At 42.6% G+C, this 16,689-nt stretch overlaps 1 protein-coding gene across 1 annotated transcript in view; it reads right to left on the bottom strand.

The window, feature by feature from the left end:
- Window positions 1-16,689, bottom strand: part of LOC139351284 (receptor-type tyrosine-protein phosphatase delta-like) — a 349,795-nt gene that overhangs the window by 138,620 nt on the left and 194,486 nt on the right. The window contains exon 9 of the mRNA XM_070993096.1: window positions 9,881-9,918. The gene's annotated coding sequence lies outside the window, so the exon portion shown is untranslated. The remainder of the gene's footprint in view (window positions 1-9,880; window positions 9,919-16,689) is intronic.

Raw genomic sequence — 16,689 nt, 5'->3', positions numbered from 1 at the left:
AGGCCCAGAAATAATAAGAATAAATAACAATAACAATAATACTGTTCATGTCTTTCGTATTCTTATCTATATTCTAACCAGGACACCTCACCTCACCTTCAGGTCCACAAGAATTCATCAGCAGATGGTGCTTGACAGTTGAATTTAAGATGGTAAAATGTTGAAAATGAACATTAAGGTTTCAAAAAAGGGCATCTGAACATCTATACTTCTTTGACAACACTGGCAGAACAAATCTGCTGATGAAGATCAAATGATCAAAAGCATTAGAACAGCTGCTAAAGCAGTAAAGTGTCCTGGCTGCTGTATTCTGGACTAGGTATCAAGTTTTTATCATTCATTAGCAGAAGTTAAAGCAGGACTTGTCCATATTTCTATTAATATAGGATCAAATTGTTGTGTGTAGTGTAAAAGCCAGCGCTCATAGTGACAAACCCACAGAGAATAATCACCCAACTTTGCTGTTTTTTCTTTCTCTTCGCTCATTGTTTTAGTTTAGTGGCTCGCAAACTCCACATTCATGAACCCAGTCATCAGCGAAGACGTCGGAATAAACCTACAGGTTCTGAGAAGTTGGTGGAGACGAAAACAGAGCTAATAGGAGAGTAATAAGATAAGATAAATCTTTATTGTTTCCATGCCGGGGAAATTTTGTTGTTACAGACAATAAGAATAAAAAGCAGATGAAGAAAATAACAGAGAAGACAAAAAAGGATACTACAATCCACTACATGTCTGTGCATTATATACAAAAAGAGTACAGAAATAATAGTGCCTTTAGTAGTAGTAGTAGTATTAGTACCTTGAAATACGTAACTCATATAAATAATGAAGCAGTGCAAAAAGAAAAGTTTGTGATATTGTGATGTGAGAACAACATCACCACAGTGCTGTGATACTGGGTTTCCATTCATCCAGCGGCCAAACATTTAACACCAATTGGAAAAAATGCATTAATATAAATAGGACAATCATGGCGTGATGTAGCCCCTTTTCATAGACCGCAGTTTGACTCAGCGCAGGTGTTACTAATAACATTAATTACCATTTTTTCAAGTGCGAGCCCAGTAAGCCATGGCAGTGTGACAGTGAGCCATCGTGCACAATGCGAGGACTCTGAAACTGCAGCACTTAAATGGAAGTCGTTCCATGAATCTTGAGTTAAATTATTTACATCTGCGCTTTTCCTGCTGTGACATGTCAAAATGTCTGTCTGGAAAAGGGCGTATGAAGCTGAGTCTCTGTGGAATGAGCATATTGTGGCAGAAGTATAAACATAAGTGAATGTCTGGCATTTTAAAAGTTAGACAAAACATACTGAGGCCCCACTATGATGATGGCGTTGTGTTTCTAGTACACTGAAAGTATAAAATATGTATGTCTCACTGCCCTTGACTGAATCCATCTGTGCGCTTTCTCTGCCACACTCTTCATCACGGTCCATCTTCCGCTCTTTACCGTCTATTTTGCTCTCCCGCGTCGTTTGAAACGTACTGCAGAGCATCCTCCATCCTCTCCTCTGATGCTTCACGTCCCATCTCTCCCCTCTAATCTCCACTCCCCGTCCTTTCATTTCCATCTCTCCCCGACCCTCTCTTCCCTTCTCGTTCGTTTCTTTCGAGCATCCTCTTTCCCCCGTACTCTCCCTTCTCATGTCTCTCTCATCAGGTCCACTCCTCCCATTCGCTTGGTTTTGTTTTGTTTTCACCTGCACGCTGCACAACTTCTCCTCCTCTCCTGTGCTCCCTCGTGTGCTTGTTGGATCCTCTCCCACCTTTCCCCTCGCATTTTCTCCTCTTCCTTGCGTCTCCTTTACCATTGTTATGACTTTCTCTGTCCTGTCTGTCTGATTATCTTGTTACTGCTGCTCTAGCAGCAAATTTTCTTGACCCGCTCCCTGTTTCTTAAACTTACATCTTCCCCTTCAACATCGCCTTTGTGTCACTTTGACTTCTTTCTTTGCACAACTTAAGCAGCCTATATTTTCCTTCTTTTTCCTTTCCTCCCTCTTAACTTATCCTCCATTAGTTGTTCCTATGCCTTATGCCAGCATATGCCCTATCATTGCCAGTCTCACCCTCTGTCTCACTCTCTCCTCCTCTCTGTCTGCCATGTTTGTGGCCTTTCGCTCTGTGCACATCTAATGGCTGGGGTGTAATCCACTGGCTAATCTGCTGACAGCCTGTGTGACAAGGCATTAGCTTTGTGTCACTGCCTACCATGCTGCCTCTCAGCGTGTGTGTCAGAGAGAGAGAGTCAGGAGAGGAGAGAAGACAGAGAGAGAGAGAGTCTATGAGTGTTTGTGCGTCTGTGTGCATACAAAATATGTTTGTAAAACTTTGCCTAGACGCCAGCACGTGTGATCGGGTGCGAGTAACAGCTCGTGTATTTGTTGCTTGGTGTCAACTGGATGCCCAAGCGTAAAATTGATACTGTAGCTCCTCAGTTGTGAATGACCTTTCACCCTTCCAATTTTTCCACTTTTTATGTCCACTGCTGCTCTTTTTTTTTTTTTTTCCTGTCGATCGGGGATAGCAGTTTTAATAAGATGCCGGGTCAGAGTGTTAGTGGATGCAGCAGCAAGAGGCAGACTGGGCAAGACGGGCCAAAGTGGCCTTATCAGTGTGCCTCGTCGCTCTGTCAGGCGTCCAACTATGTCAAATAGAGCTCAGTTTGTCACCAGATATTGGATTTTCTATTATTTCCACTGCAAGTTGGGACATAATTGTATTTCTTTCAGCCGAAGCTTTTTTTATTGCATTTGGCACCAAAGGCTGCAGCTCATTTACTTGATTATTTTCATTACCGATTAATCTGTTGATAATTTTTTTTCGATTATGACAACAATTCCTCTATACAGTGTTGGAAATTAGCGATAAACAGTTCCGAAACGCGAGCTGAGTTTCGCAGAGCCTGCGGCGCTATTAGAAAAACTGCTTGTTTTGGCTGAGTCACTCCAAACCCAAAAATATTGAACTAATATTAAACAGAGAACAGCAGAAAATCCTCACATTAAATTGGCTAAAATGCTCAGCACTTTTGGTAATGACTTTAACAATCAGCCATTACAATTGTTGCTGGTTGACTAATTGTTCCAGCCATATACTGTCTTCAGATGAGTGGGTGAGTGGGCTTCTGCATGCAGACGTGTGGGCGTGTAACTGTATGTGTGTCCTGTGGCTTTGCACACGAGCCACAAAAAAATCTTCTCCCTCATCTGAATTGCCAGCTCCCCTTCGCAGGCAGAACTCACCTTGCGCTTGCCCGCATTTCTCTCTTTTTAGCTTCTGTCCCTTTCTCTCATGGTCCCCTTCGCTGTCTCCACCTGAGTGATCCTGTTATCACAGTTGACCCCTCGCTAGATCTGTCGACAGCCAAAGAGATTACACCGAAGGCCACGGAACACATTGGGCTCCCCGACTGACGTGTGGATTGCCTGATCCCCTGATGCTGATAAACTGGCCGAGGCTTTGGGGCTTCAAGAAGGTCCCGTCAGGCATGGGGTAGGGTGAGGTGGGGGTGCTACAGTCGACTTTAAGTCTACTTCTAATCACTGGGCTTTTCAGAAGGGATAAAGGAAAGGAGAATGGGAGCTTGGTTTGGGCTGGATTTAGGCACTGATGGAGGTGGGGATAAGGTTGCTGGGCTTCGATTTGATCGCACTGTTTGCTTGAAAGCTTTCGAGTTGCGTGTTTGATCAAATCTCCACTGTGCTTGGAATATGCTGTCCAGCTTCAGGAAAGTACAATGATAATAATGATCATAATTAAAAAAAAAAAACACAATGCTTAGTCCCTCAAGGGAATGTTTCGTTCACCTTCTATACCTCCGTGGGTCAGCTACAGCGATAGAGCAGCTTGTAGATTCATTACCTTGCATAGCTCCTCTTTGAACCCATGTCAACAACAGGCATGTGTCATGCATAGCATTTTCTATTATAATGTTGGCACAGTGTTACCGATGCCTTGTGCAGTGAGAATTTTCCATCTAATGAATCATAATCCCATGGGAAGCTGTGATTCATTTCATTCATGCTAATTCCTTGATCCATTCCTCCAAACTCTCCCCTTGTTTTTGACTGTTGCCGCATGGGGGGACACTTCTGCCATTCAAGTGAGAACACAGAACAATTATCATTGATTCATGCACCATAAAAGCAGGGCAGAGTGAGACAGACTCTTATGAAACGTGGCTTGCCAAAATACTGTCAGAGACGGAGGTTTGATGGCTCACTCGTCCGTGGCCTCCGCATCATGTTGTCTTCAACAGCTGTTGTTTGACAGAAAGGGATTCTTCCCGCAGTGTGCAAAGACACAGCTATCAACTTAAGAGGCTTGACAGCAACACACTATGGGGCCGTTTTTCTACTGTATTATAATAGGTATTACTGGTGGAGCATCTGCGAGTGCTGTAACACAAATCAACAGCAACAAATTATAAAGAGACAAAACGTCTGAAAGCAGAATGCGACCCTGGCGGCATCTTTTGCCATAAACTAGAATATTTTTTCACTATTTGGATGGATGCTGTAAAAAGTTGTTGTGCTGCCATATGTATGTTTGTGAAATACACCATAAACATTTTTTCAGCATTTCATGCCGTTTGTATGTCATAATATTGAGTGATTGCAATGGAAAAGTGCACCAACCAACGCAGTCCTGGGAAGCAGTGAAAGAAACTGCCTTTTATTGATCTGTCCTAATTACAGGAGTCAATAAAATTTATGGCTTTCAAGCTTGCCAGAAGCCACTTAAATGGCATACTGAGTTAAGCAATCACTTCTAATGGCGTGTGATCAAATGATATACTGTTCTGCCAAACAAAAACAGTGCAGAACAAAAATGGAGAGGTGTAAAATCCAGTCTGGAGCCGCACTGCCAAACAAGGCTGTCAGAGCTGAGCGGTTGTTGTTGTTGTTTTTATACTGCGTGTCTGAACAACAATTGATAGCAAATCATGAACTAAACCACTACCTGCTATTCTGTGTGGCTTCCCACAAGGCAGCACAGTGCTGTAAATATGAAAATAACTGCAATGCATTCAAGATCTTTTTTTTTCTTCCAATTTCCCACCGTCCTTTCAGTATTCACTCAACTTTAACCCTGTCTGCAGAAGGTGCGACATCCTTGCAACTGCATTCTCCATCATCACTACAAATCAGCACAGCTGAGATTCAGGGCAACTTGATAAATGCAGTCAAATCCACCGTCTGCTATGTAGACAGTAAAATTCAATGTACAATACAATGTTCGCTGCTGGGAGCCAAGCTCCCAACACTGAGTAGATCATCGTAATTAAAACATAAATTGGAGGTATTGAGCTGCATGCAGTCGCCAGCACGGGCTCCAGGGAAGCATTGATTCATGCATGCACTTGGAAACAATTGCTCTGATTTGCACAGAGTAAAATATAGACGCCTTGTAAATAAAATCAATAGCAAACAAGCTGCCTCGGCTCTTCAAATAGTAGACAGTGAGTTACAATCAGGCAAATAATGCTAGAGGAATCAGCGAGCATGGACTCATGGGAGAGATGCCTGCAGCACATTTAAGCTCTGTGTCAGAGGAGAAATCCCTTACCAAAACTGACTTATTGGATCATTATTGATTGACTTTGATGACCCAGTGAGGTATTTGAAGGCGTCTGAGGAAAGAGACGCACTGGTTGCACAAAGGTATGACAGGTCGGCCTTTATTTTGCTCTTAGACTAGTTTAATGGGTGAGACAGTTGCACAAAATATACACAGCTCCTTTCAACCTCATGAAGTTAGCCAACCCACACACGCAGTCTCAGAACAAAGTGCTTTGCGCTGTATTTCGGTCTCATGAAATGAACCACACCTGCTGACAACTAACACAAAAGAGGAAAACATGACCCCATGACTTGTCATTTGCTCGCAAATTTGCGGAAAAGCAATCAAAAGGCAAAGGGTTTTCAGTGAGCGCAGTAACCCCCTGAAAAGGCGTACTTTGTCTGTCATTTCTTCTCTGAATATTGAATTCATAAACGTCCTTGTGACTGTTAAATTCTTCGACCAGAAATGTTTTTATTTTTTATTTTTTGCTGGCACGAACAGAGCTAGGCAGCGTGGAGCTTTATCTCAGTCAGCCATATTTGTTAGTTTGAAAGCAGTCCTAATTTACCCCTGAATACATAGAAAATTAGTCGTACTTAAGCGAGTCGAGAACAGGAAAGCTTTGTGCAACTAGTGGACTTTGATGTGCATCTGAAGTCTGAATCAGCCGCAGTCAAACGCTGTCTTCTGATGTGTAATGGAAAGCAAAAAGGTCTCGAGTAATAACACCGCGCTGATGCAATTTCATCACATGCTATTTATGTTTAGACTGAACAATAATATATTATATTATGTATATATTCTGATAAATATACACAAAATGTAGGTACTGTAGTGCACTGGTAACACTGATATGATACAGTGCAAAGCATTTAAGAGTGCGCATTTAGAAAATGACATATCTAGCTTGTGAAATGATATTTTTCTGGTTGCTTTGTACTGGACAGAATCATTTTCTGCTCTGCTTTTCCTCAGTTAATTAGTCGTAACTGCTTCACCTTGGACAGACGTGGCACATAGTGTACCGTGGGGTCAGGAGGTCACCTGAAGAATAATCCAATCAAGGAGAGCTGTTCCAATCTGGCTATTCTGTGACTCCAAGTTCAAGGTTCGCTTCCAAACACGCGTCAGAGTTTTTGTTTGCTTTGTGAAGCTAATATGCCGTGATGAAAGAACAGAAGCACACGGGTTGCTGTCTGCAGAGGTGCCATGTGCTATGGCTGAAGGAATATTCCCTTAAATGGCTCTGGGCACACACCTGAACCCCCTGCTCCACATTTAGAAATTTACATCTTGTGGATTGCCGCACTGACACAACAAGCTACAGTGAAGTATGGAGGGATTTTTGCACAGATATATTTGATAGATGAATGGTATTCTAGATATGGACTTTAATTCATGCCTGTGTAATCCCTGGTTTGTGTGGTATTTCTTGGGCTAATCATCACGCTATGGGAAGTGTCCTTCACAAGTCACATGGGGAAAAGAGAGGGGTCAGGCGTGAATGGATAAAAGTAAAAGAGGGAGGACGGAGAAAAGTGTGGATACAGATGAGTGCAGGCATGAAGACAGCTGTGGCAGGGGAAAGAGGCTCCAGTGGAAGAGTGGGCTGGATGTATAGGGAAAATTGGATAGGGAAACAACAGAGGGAGGGGAGAGGCAGTCAAGAGGAGATAGCAAGGGTAGAGTGGCGGGAGAATGAGAGAGGGAGATGAAGGAGGGAGGGGGGGAAAAATGGAGAAAAGCAAAGGAAGGTGGTGGAGGAAGAGCTTTTCCTCGTAGCCGTATACTGCATCCTCAAAGCGGCTTTCATCCGCCCTCACATCAACAGCCTAGGCTGAGAAACCCCTCTGCAAACTCCACACACACATCGACACACACTCATCATGCCAAAAAAGCATCCTTTGACAGTAATCACCAGTCTACCTTTTGGCATCGTACAAAACCTTTTTTTTATGCATTTTGTTGCTACGGGGAGCTGCTTAAAAAGGAATATAGAAAGCCCAAAAAGGTTTCCTCTAATTATGGCCAAAATGAGCCTCGTGAGCCAGCCGAGTACTGAAGCCTTTCTAGCTTGAGAGATAAAGCCAAAACTGATTAATTGTTTTTCTTTTGTTCCACAGGAAATCAAAGGGAGCACTCACACAGGTATCTTAGCACAGACAGACAGAAAAGACAAACACGGAAGCCCGAACTTACATCTTGATAAAAATCTGCCCCGCATTGCCATAATATCGTATTATATAGGATCAAATGAAATTTTACCCGATACATTAAGTGCGCACACGCACAGTAACGCCTGAGCAAAGCCACACACTTACATACACACAACATGAATAAATGCTAGGAGCAGAGAGGAGACAAAGGAATTAAAGCGAGGCTGACTAACAGAGTATGACATGTCCAAGGCCTATCACTAATTATGCCCCCACTGCTACAAACTGTTCCCTCACTATGATCCACTGAAACAGGAGTCAAGGGAAAAGGCTGCAATTATTGCTCAAACCACCCCAGAAGTGAAGTGTATGTCATTCATTAGAAGGTGTCATGATATAAGAATTTTATCAATAAAGACACCCTAGTTTGAGATTCAATGTCTCGAAAACTGACATTTCTTCTGGGCGAGATAAATAAAAAACAGGAATTATTAATGCACTTTTTTCTGATGGGAATTTTCCAGACATTACTTTATGCAGCAAGAACACCATGTGTCACAAATTTCAGCATCATAATTGAAGAAAAAAAAGATGGAAATGATCACATCTTTCTATTTATCTGGGAGAGCTTGCATGCTAATCAGCCAAAGGAAATTGAGTTAATATAAACATCTATTGAGCCAGAGGCCATTCTTTAAAGCTGCACTCTGTAAACTGAAACATTTCCTTGTTTGGACTGGAGACTGTGATTAGTTTCAGCCCAATGACTTCAGTTTTTTCTGGACGCAGATCTAGCTCGCAGGTGATTCATCGCCATGTTTTGTTTAACTGGGAAGCTCACCAGTGGCTATTAACAGCACTGAATGTCTAAAAATACTTTTTATTCATTTGTGGAGTTTGGATGATGCTCTCTGTTGCAGCCCGGCTGGGTGGTTTCAGCTTGTGAAATGGATGGATTTCTATGTCCTTTTCATCTGAGCTGTAATCTTAAACTTTAGAGATTCCTATCCAGATTTTCTATGTTAGCAGCAAGACGCTTGAAGTTGTGCTAATATTTACCAACCTAGAAATTCAGTGATGTCTTTAATACAAAGATAAGAAACTCAATTTGACACTAATACTTCCAGAGAATGATTTGGGGTAATCCGGACTAGTTTTTGTTGTATAAAGTAACATAAGGCATTGGATTTATGGTGTACTAACCATTAGCCAGTACTTGGACATGATGTAGCATCTGGCTTTGAAGGACTAGGCAATTCAGGAGCTGCATATAATGAATTCAGAGGAAGCTCCCTGTTAATCTTGTCTTTTGCACGGATGAATAACAGTTCTGTTGTTTCAACGACAGACCAATTTTCTGACATTTCCCCCAAAATATGCTTGCTCCCTTTTAATTGAATCTTCAGCTCCAAAATGCTTTTTGTGATCAAGTCGTGGAATGTAATAAATAGATCATCCTCTTGCTCTTTTGTTATTGGCTCACGCTCGCGACCTAAAACCATCATAAATTTCCCACCTGTTGACCATACCCCGCCCGAGAAACTCAGTTTGGTGGAACAGCAAATGAATTGCATCTCAATTAGGAAATATGGGGCACTCTTGTCGAACGCAGCTCCACATTGCGTCATTTTCTGCAAACATTCAACTATGTATAAAATACAAACACAAGCAGATCGGATTCATTTTGCAAACAATCTGTACACACAACCACACTGAAAAAAACACCCACATACAGTAGATTTATGTTGTTATCGAATGACCCACATGCCCACTTAGATCTGTGGCACTCCTCTAGTCTTCCCACAATGCACTATTGCATGGGTAACAGAGATGATAGGCGAGGCTGAGATGTTGCGGCATGCCATTTATCTCTGTCAGACGTGGTTGAACACAAGTTCTTATTGGCTGGGCAGGATTCGTGATTGCTAAAGCGGCACCCCAGTCTCTGAGACCACGCTAATTAAACAGTGGGGAGAAAAGAGCAAGAGGCCTTCACTCTCGATCCTCTGAGGCTCCATTCTGCTGCAGCCAGCATTAACGTAGTCCTGAGACCGAGCAGAAATGGAAAACCAGCTTAAAATGCCATGACCCATCTTTGCCGTTGACAGCGCAGTGATTCTCGCATCGAGTTTGATTGTAAAAGCTTACCTTTCAGCGCTCAAGCAACCTTCCCAACAGTTCAAGAGCTGCAGGACAACAACAAAAAAAAGCACTTGTTAGATTACAGTTTATTCACACCGCCATGAAAGCTGTTATGATAAAATTTATATGTTTTGTGGGAAAGAGTTCAAGAGGCAAGAGGGTGAAGATAGCAGAAGGTCGTGTTGTTGGGAAACAATTTTAAGCACAGTTGCAGTGACGTGGTGATCTGCTGCACTGAGCCGAGCACATGTTCACTGCTGCCATTGCTTTTTATAGTGTAAAGGGCAAACATTTATTACCCACTGATTACATTTGGCAGGCATATGTGTCTGACTCTTAAGCCCTTGTAATTTTCCAACCCGTTACAAAAACCCCTTCTTCACCGCTGATATTCAGTCAGTGCTTGAATGTGGTATATCTCCCATGGATTTCATTGGGGTACAAAAAAAGGGTTGTCAGAACAAAGGGGGAAATGGGAGTTGGGGGGGGGGGGGGCACTGAGCAGCTTTTTAGTTTAGGACTAATTAAAATGTGGGCGGCACTCAAAAGGTCAGAGATTGACCAAAAAAAAAATAGAGAGAAACGGCGTACGTCAGTGCTGATTGTGTGCATGAGGCGCTCAAGGTCTTGTAGATTAATACCAAGTTCACTTTCAAAAGGGGAATCAAGAGAGATGGGAGAGAGAATTAGTCGTGTGACTGATAAACAGCATATCTCCATGCTCTGTTCCCTTCCCCCTTTTTTTCCAGCTGGGAGATAAAATTCAGGCTTGGCAGTGGTTGCCAGTGCAATTGATTCTGGCAGAGGAATATGACTGCAGAGTATGAGGGCTAAGTATCTGAATAGCTGCTGTCAAAATGCTGAAGGGGAATTTATTCCTAGTTTATATGCAAGCTATATCATGGAGTTACTGAGACTAAATGGCTACAGTTTGATATACAGTATGCTGTCATTTCACCGGCGTATAATCATGGAGCAGTTCTCGGCACAGGCTTATGGCAGCTGTGCCTGGATTCAATGAATGCAAGGGAAACATGCAGTTATATGACAAATCCTTTACATTTCAAAATAGAGAATAGTCTTTGAACTGTTACTGTAATTACCATGAACTTAATAGCGGTCTAGTTGTCAGCTTGTGTGTGTGAAAACTGCCATTGTGCAAATCTGAACTATTTTCAATTAATCTTCTCTGTTCGGGATGATGCTCAGCACAGGTTAAATCGTCCAGGAATCGAATGCGAGCATAATTTGAGAGGGAGCAAATGAGAGAGAGCAAAACACAACAGAGAGGTGGGAAAGAGGAAATTGGTAGCCCCATTGTGTCTGATCCATCTCTCCACTAAAAAGGTTTCTTGACCGGTGGGGAATACAGAAAATGATTAATAGGTACACTCCAGCAATCAGCAGGCAATAAGAGAGCTACCTGTCAGTGGTCCTGCTGCCCTTCATAGATTTATGGCTAATAATTGGCCATGAATGTAGCCACTCTGGTACTATCAGAACCTCACAGGGCCAGTTGGTTGGAGATACAAACAGAAGAAAATGAATCCATTTTTTTTATGCTGAATATGGCGAGAGTATGCAGAGACGCAGAAAATAAATTCTTGAGCCCGTATGAAACTGAGAATAGCTCGAGGCAATAAGGTTCCTTCCCTTCAACAGACAGGCAGTCACATCTAATGGTGCCCACGCCTGCATTCACTTTATCCTATGAAAAATGTTAGGATGGCAGACATTACTGCTCGTCATTCCGCAGAACGCTGGAAGATACTGTATTACATTTAACGGCGCTAATTAGATAGTTTATTAAGATAAATTGCTGCTCACTCAGTACATTTCAATCTTTAAACACTCCACAGAGTCAAATCAACTTACCAGCACTTTGTCTGTTCAGCTGCAGTGTGACAACATCTCGACAGCGCCTAGATTATGCCTTAAATGTCCCCAAATAATGAAAACTGCACGTGTAACAACTGGGGACACGGACATGATGACCTTCTTAAAACACCATCTGTTGAGCAGCGCAGCCACAGCGAGGCAAGATGAGCCAGTGAGGCTGAAAGAGTGGCGTTGTATGGCACCCACTGTGTTCCACTGCACCGTAAATCGCAGAGCGCAGCGTCTCCACTTTGTTTCATCTGAAATTCTATTGTGCGTTGGCAGTGATTTCATTCAGAAGCCAGTGGAAACATGTTTTGGCTATTGTAATTAATAGAATGGTAAGAGTGGATGAGCACAAAGGCTATTGTAAATCAGTACGAGGAAGAGGAGGAGGAGGAGGAGGAGGAGGAGGAGGAGAGCACTGTCGACATTTCCATTTGTATCTCTGACAGGTGATCAAGCCGGCAAAGACACTGATATTATCTCACTATATGTAAACATAGTCTGGAAACATCAAACCCAATGAACAGCGATGATGTGCTGCCTGCCTAAATAACCCTGATGACAGACCTCAGCGCTCCATTTATTCTAACGCACTTCTTCTTCTTTTTTTTTTTTCTCCAGGATTCGAGACTTTTCTTTTTGTGTACACCTTGGTGTCAGGGTCACTGTTCTCCCTGCTTCCCCCCTCTCCAAACACCCCCCCCCCCCCCCCCCCCCCACTCCCACCCTTCCATCCCTTTTTTTTTTCCCTTTCGAAATTCTATGTCCATTGCCCTCCTGACAGCCACCCATCAACCTGGGTGCAATTTAAAAAGCCCTTCAACAGCTGCCATTCCACAGGGCTGGCTATCAGTCCAGCTGCCAAAGCCCAGACAGGGACTGTGCTTCAGCAAGCAACTTTGAACGTCAGGATGGTTCCCCCCAATTCCAAATAGACTGAAGGTGAAAGACTCTATTTCTCAAAGATTGGTTCAGCCGAAGACAGGGTGACCGAGGTGGAGTTTGGAGGCAGCATTGCTGCTTCCTTCCCGACATGTTACAGCCAACATCTGGCATGCAGTGTTGTGGTCTGGACACAAATAGTTTGACTTCATGCAGGCTGATGAAAATGATGTAATAACACCAGCATGAAACAATGTGTTGAATTATATTTGTAAACACTGGGCTGCTTTGGCTAAAAATGAAAGGCTCTTGGGAGAATCCTGTAAGGGAGGAATATTTGTGGTTCTGCAGAGATTTGTCACTTCCCTCCGTGTCTGGGTTTGTGCCAAAGTGGCGTGTGTGCCTGCCTGCATGCGAATGTTGCATACATTGCTTGTCTAAATGCACATGTTGCCTCAAACAATCAAGTGAAAACGGCTCCGGCTTGAGGCTGGGCAGCCTGCTGCTGTGCACTTCTCTCCACCATATGTCTTTGTCAAAAATATTTGCTGTGCACCGAATGAGGGATGAAATCAATCCAAGTGCTATTTTCCCAGTTGCTCCGTCCTGAAGGCAGCAAAATTGTACTGATACTTGCCAGATCAGCCCACATTGTCAAATGTAACAACTGGCCACCAGTGACATTCGCCGACAGGCCATCTGGTCTCCAGCGTCCAATCGTCGTTTAGGGAAAGAATGGAATGGCTGAAGCCTTTCTCCTGTCTCAATTAGCAACTGGGAGAGATGGATGTGAGAACTGCTCTGGTGTTACGGACCAATCAAAGACTTGTGCTTTGTGCCAGCTGGAAAATGTGTTGAGGTGGTCCATAGGCACTATTGGACAAAGAATTTCCACTAAGAATGACTAAACAGATGTACTTGCTGGCCTTTGTTTGCCGTAGTTTCACCCACTCAGCTGGACTTCTGGTACACTCTATCTACACTGCCTGAAGATAAAATCAACAGCACAGTGAGGTTGTGTCAAGGCACTCGCTAACCCAAAATATAGTCTAATAATAAACTTTGTTAGAGTTGCTGGAGTTGAGCTTTTCAAAATGCTACATGCTGTGTGTTTGTCATATCTGCTTTATATTTTAATAGCAGTCTAATGCAAATATTTAACAGTTTTCCGCGTAGCTGATGCTAATGCTGAGGTCTATTTGACAAAAGGCCATTACAGCTGAATTGTGTAAGTGCTGCATATAGCCGAAGGAGTGGAGCTATTTTCCACTGCTGCTTCTGGACCAGCTATAGCTATTGTGTTGGGGACTCTAGCTGTCCGCCAAAGCTTTTAGTGCATTGTGTAGCGGCATCAATTTTTGCCCATGGCCACAAGACCACATGAACAAAAGCTCCAGTTGGCTGGGTCATGCTGCGATGTACCTGGGGGATGTACGCATGTTTTGCATGGACTGGGGAGGGCAACTGTTGGGTCCATTAACATCAGAGAGGGCTGCAGCTTCCAAGCTGAAAAATTGCCCTAAGCGAGCTGGCATTATGGGGAGGCATCTACCCTGATCCCATTCAGCAAAGAAAGTTAATGGAGTTGAAGTGGGTCGTCTAGAGTTAAATAGAATCTGCTGCCAATGGAAAGGCTTTGATGGAGCAAAGATTAAGCAATTGTAACTTTATGTGCAAGCCTAGAGTGCCATCAGCCTCAGAGAAGCAACCTTTTTTCAGATTTTCTGAGTCCATCAGTGGTTGCTTCACTCTTGGTATCAACATGCAGTCAAATACAGTAGTAACAATTCAGCACGTGATGTGGGAGAAATGTGTTTTCTGTCTTCAGTTTTCTTTTAAAACCGATAACCAGGTAATAGATCTGTGGACGTCAACATGATGTGGCAACAGGCCACACCATCTGAATTGATTATGATGAAAGAACATCTTTTGTTTGGCCGGCATGTTGGCGAGAGTCGGCACCAGAAAATTGCTCTGAAAAGCAAGATTTGGACGAACAAAAGATTGTATCAGGGAATTGAAGTCAAGATTCTAAAGAATTCCATGTGTTCACTCAAACCTCTTTGTATTTGCAGCATGTGGGTCATGGTCATCTTTTTTTTTTTGTTTTGAAGAATGCTTTTGAGCGTGAATAAAGTCATGTATGTATGTATAGATTTTTTTTCCCACCCACTTCTCTCTGAAGCTCTAACAGCTTCTCTTTAGCCAACAAGTGCAGGAGAAGTCATGGTTCTCTGGTGGGATATATCAGTTTATGGCAGAAGTGTCCTTCCCATGCCCTTCTGTAATAGCCAGGCATCATTAGTGAGAGGGTTAGGAGAGGGCCCAGTCATCCATATGTTTCAATAATTACCTCGCACTTCTGTCGAAGCACATACAGAAAGACAGAGCTGACATCGCAGCACGACAGACAAAATAAATGATAAGGGAGAAGGTGTCTAAAGGAATCTCTTTTCCCATCAAGTCTCCTTTTCTTGTCGCTTTTCTGTACGTACACTGAGCGCCGCTGAAGGTGAAACGTGCAAAGGTTCATGTTTTATCACATGAAAGACGCTGTGGGTCATGTCTGAGCCTTGCTTGCCGAGGCAGCAGTCTCTGCAACTGTGACTGACACATTATTTCTCTGTAACCCCCACCACTCCCGGGCTAACTCCCCCAAATCACAACCCCCAATCTATTTTCTGCCTGGCTAGTCTTATGAAACTGCATATATTCTGTCAGATTACGCCGGTCATATTCCCATACTATTTAGTTCTTGGGTGTTTGAGGAGCAGATTTGGAAATGAGGGCCAAAACAACACAGAATGTGTGAGATTAATCAGAGACAGGCTGCACCTTGGAGATTTAATGACGGGCCTTTGTGCTTCAGAAAATTAATTCACGGTTTTCGGGTGCTCTGAGGTGGCAAATATATTTTGAATAAGGTCTCAGTGGCAAATCATTACATCTGTATTATATTATTACGATAATCTACACATTGTCAGATTCTACCAGAAGTCTTAACGATTATATAGCAGAAATGTACAACCTCAGTTGAGGATAAATGGATGCATTTTAAGTAAGTGTGTATTAAAGCTCACTTTTCATACTTGTGCTCTTCTTAAAATATGCTTCATTTTGAAAGGCAAATCAGTCTTGGGAAAACAATGAGTAAATTAAAATGAGCTATAGTTTAATATTAAGCTTGAAATGGGAAATAGGTTGTAATATAATATACCATTAATATGATCTTACTGAGTTAAAATATTTTCTTTCACTGTCTTGTAAAAGAATAAAATGATTTTTCCAATAGTGCATGGACTACAAAAACAGATAATGACAGTGAAAATTTCATTTGCTGAAAAATTACCTCTGTGCCTCTATCCATTGTGAGCCCGAGCTGTTGTGCATAAAAATGGCTGCAATGAGAGAAAATAGCTAATAAAAAGAAGAGAACGGTGTATCAGTGCAGCAAATCAGAACTAATGTGGAAGAGCTATTTTTAGGTGCATCCGAGAGGAAATCACCAAGCATCAGGCCATCACGGTGTTTGACCCATGAACTAGGGGAAAAAATGTAGAAACAAGCTCTAAATACAACACTGGCGAATCTCATGAAGTTGCATTGGAGAGTGTGTTAGCTTGTGCTGATCATGAGTGAACCAAAACAGTAAATTTCTATGCCATGAAAACCAAAAAGAGGAGCTGAAAACGCCCCACAGATGTGAGGGGAATCGCAGAATCATCACTGCAAGCGAGCCTTTTTATATTGCATGTCGTTATTTGATCCAGTGTGAATATAAAGATATTGATTGGGCGTGCATTGAACACAACACTGGGCACCGGCAAACTTCTCTTTTCCAAAATTTCCTCTTGCATCCTGCTCACAGACAACTTAAAGTAAACTGCAGTTTTACAATGTGAAAAACTACTTCACATAATTGAATCCATAGTTTTGCCAAAAGGGGTTGTGTCACAAAACTGGAAGGGCTGCAGCTTCTGTCCGGAATGAATGGGACTTTGGCTTTTGCAGCATCACATTTTTTTAATCTTCGACTGAAATAAGCTTTA

This window comes from Chaetodon trifascialis, chromosome 23, assembly GCF_039877785.1.
Source record: "Chaetodon trifascialis isolate fChaTrf1 chromosome 23, fChaTrf1.hap1, whole genome shotgun sequence".
Lineage (NCBI taxonomy): Eukaryota > Metazoa > Chordata > Actinopteri > Chaetodontiformes > Chaetodontidae > Chaetodon > Chaetodon trifascialis.
This window is presented reverse-complemented; position numbering and strand designations above follow the sequence as displayed.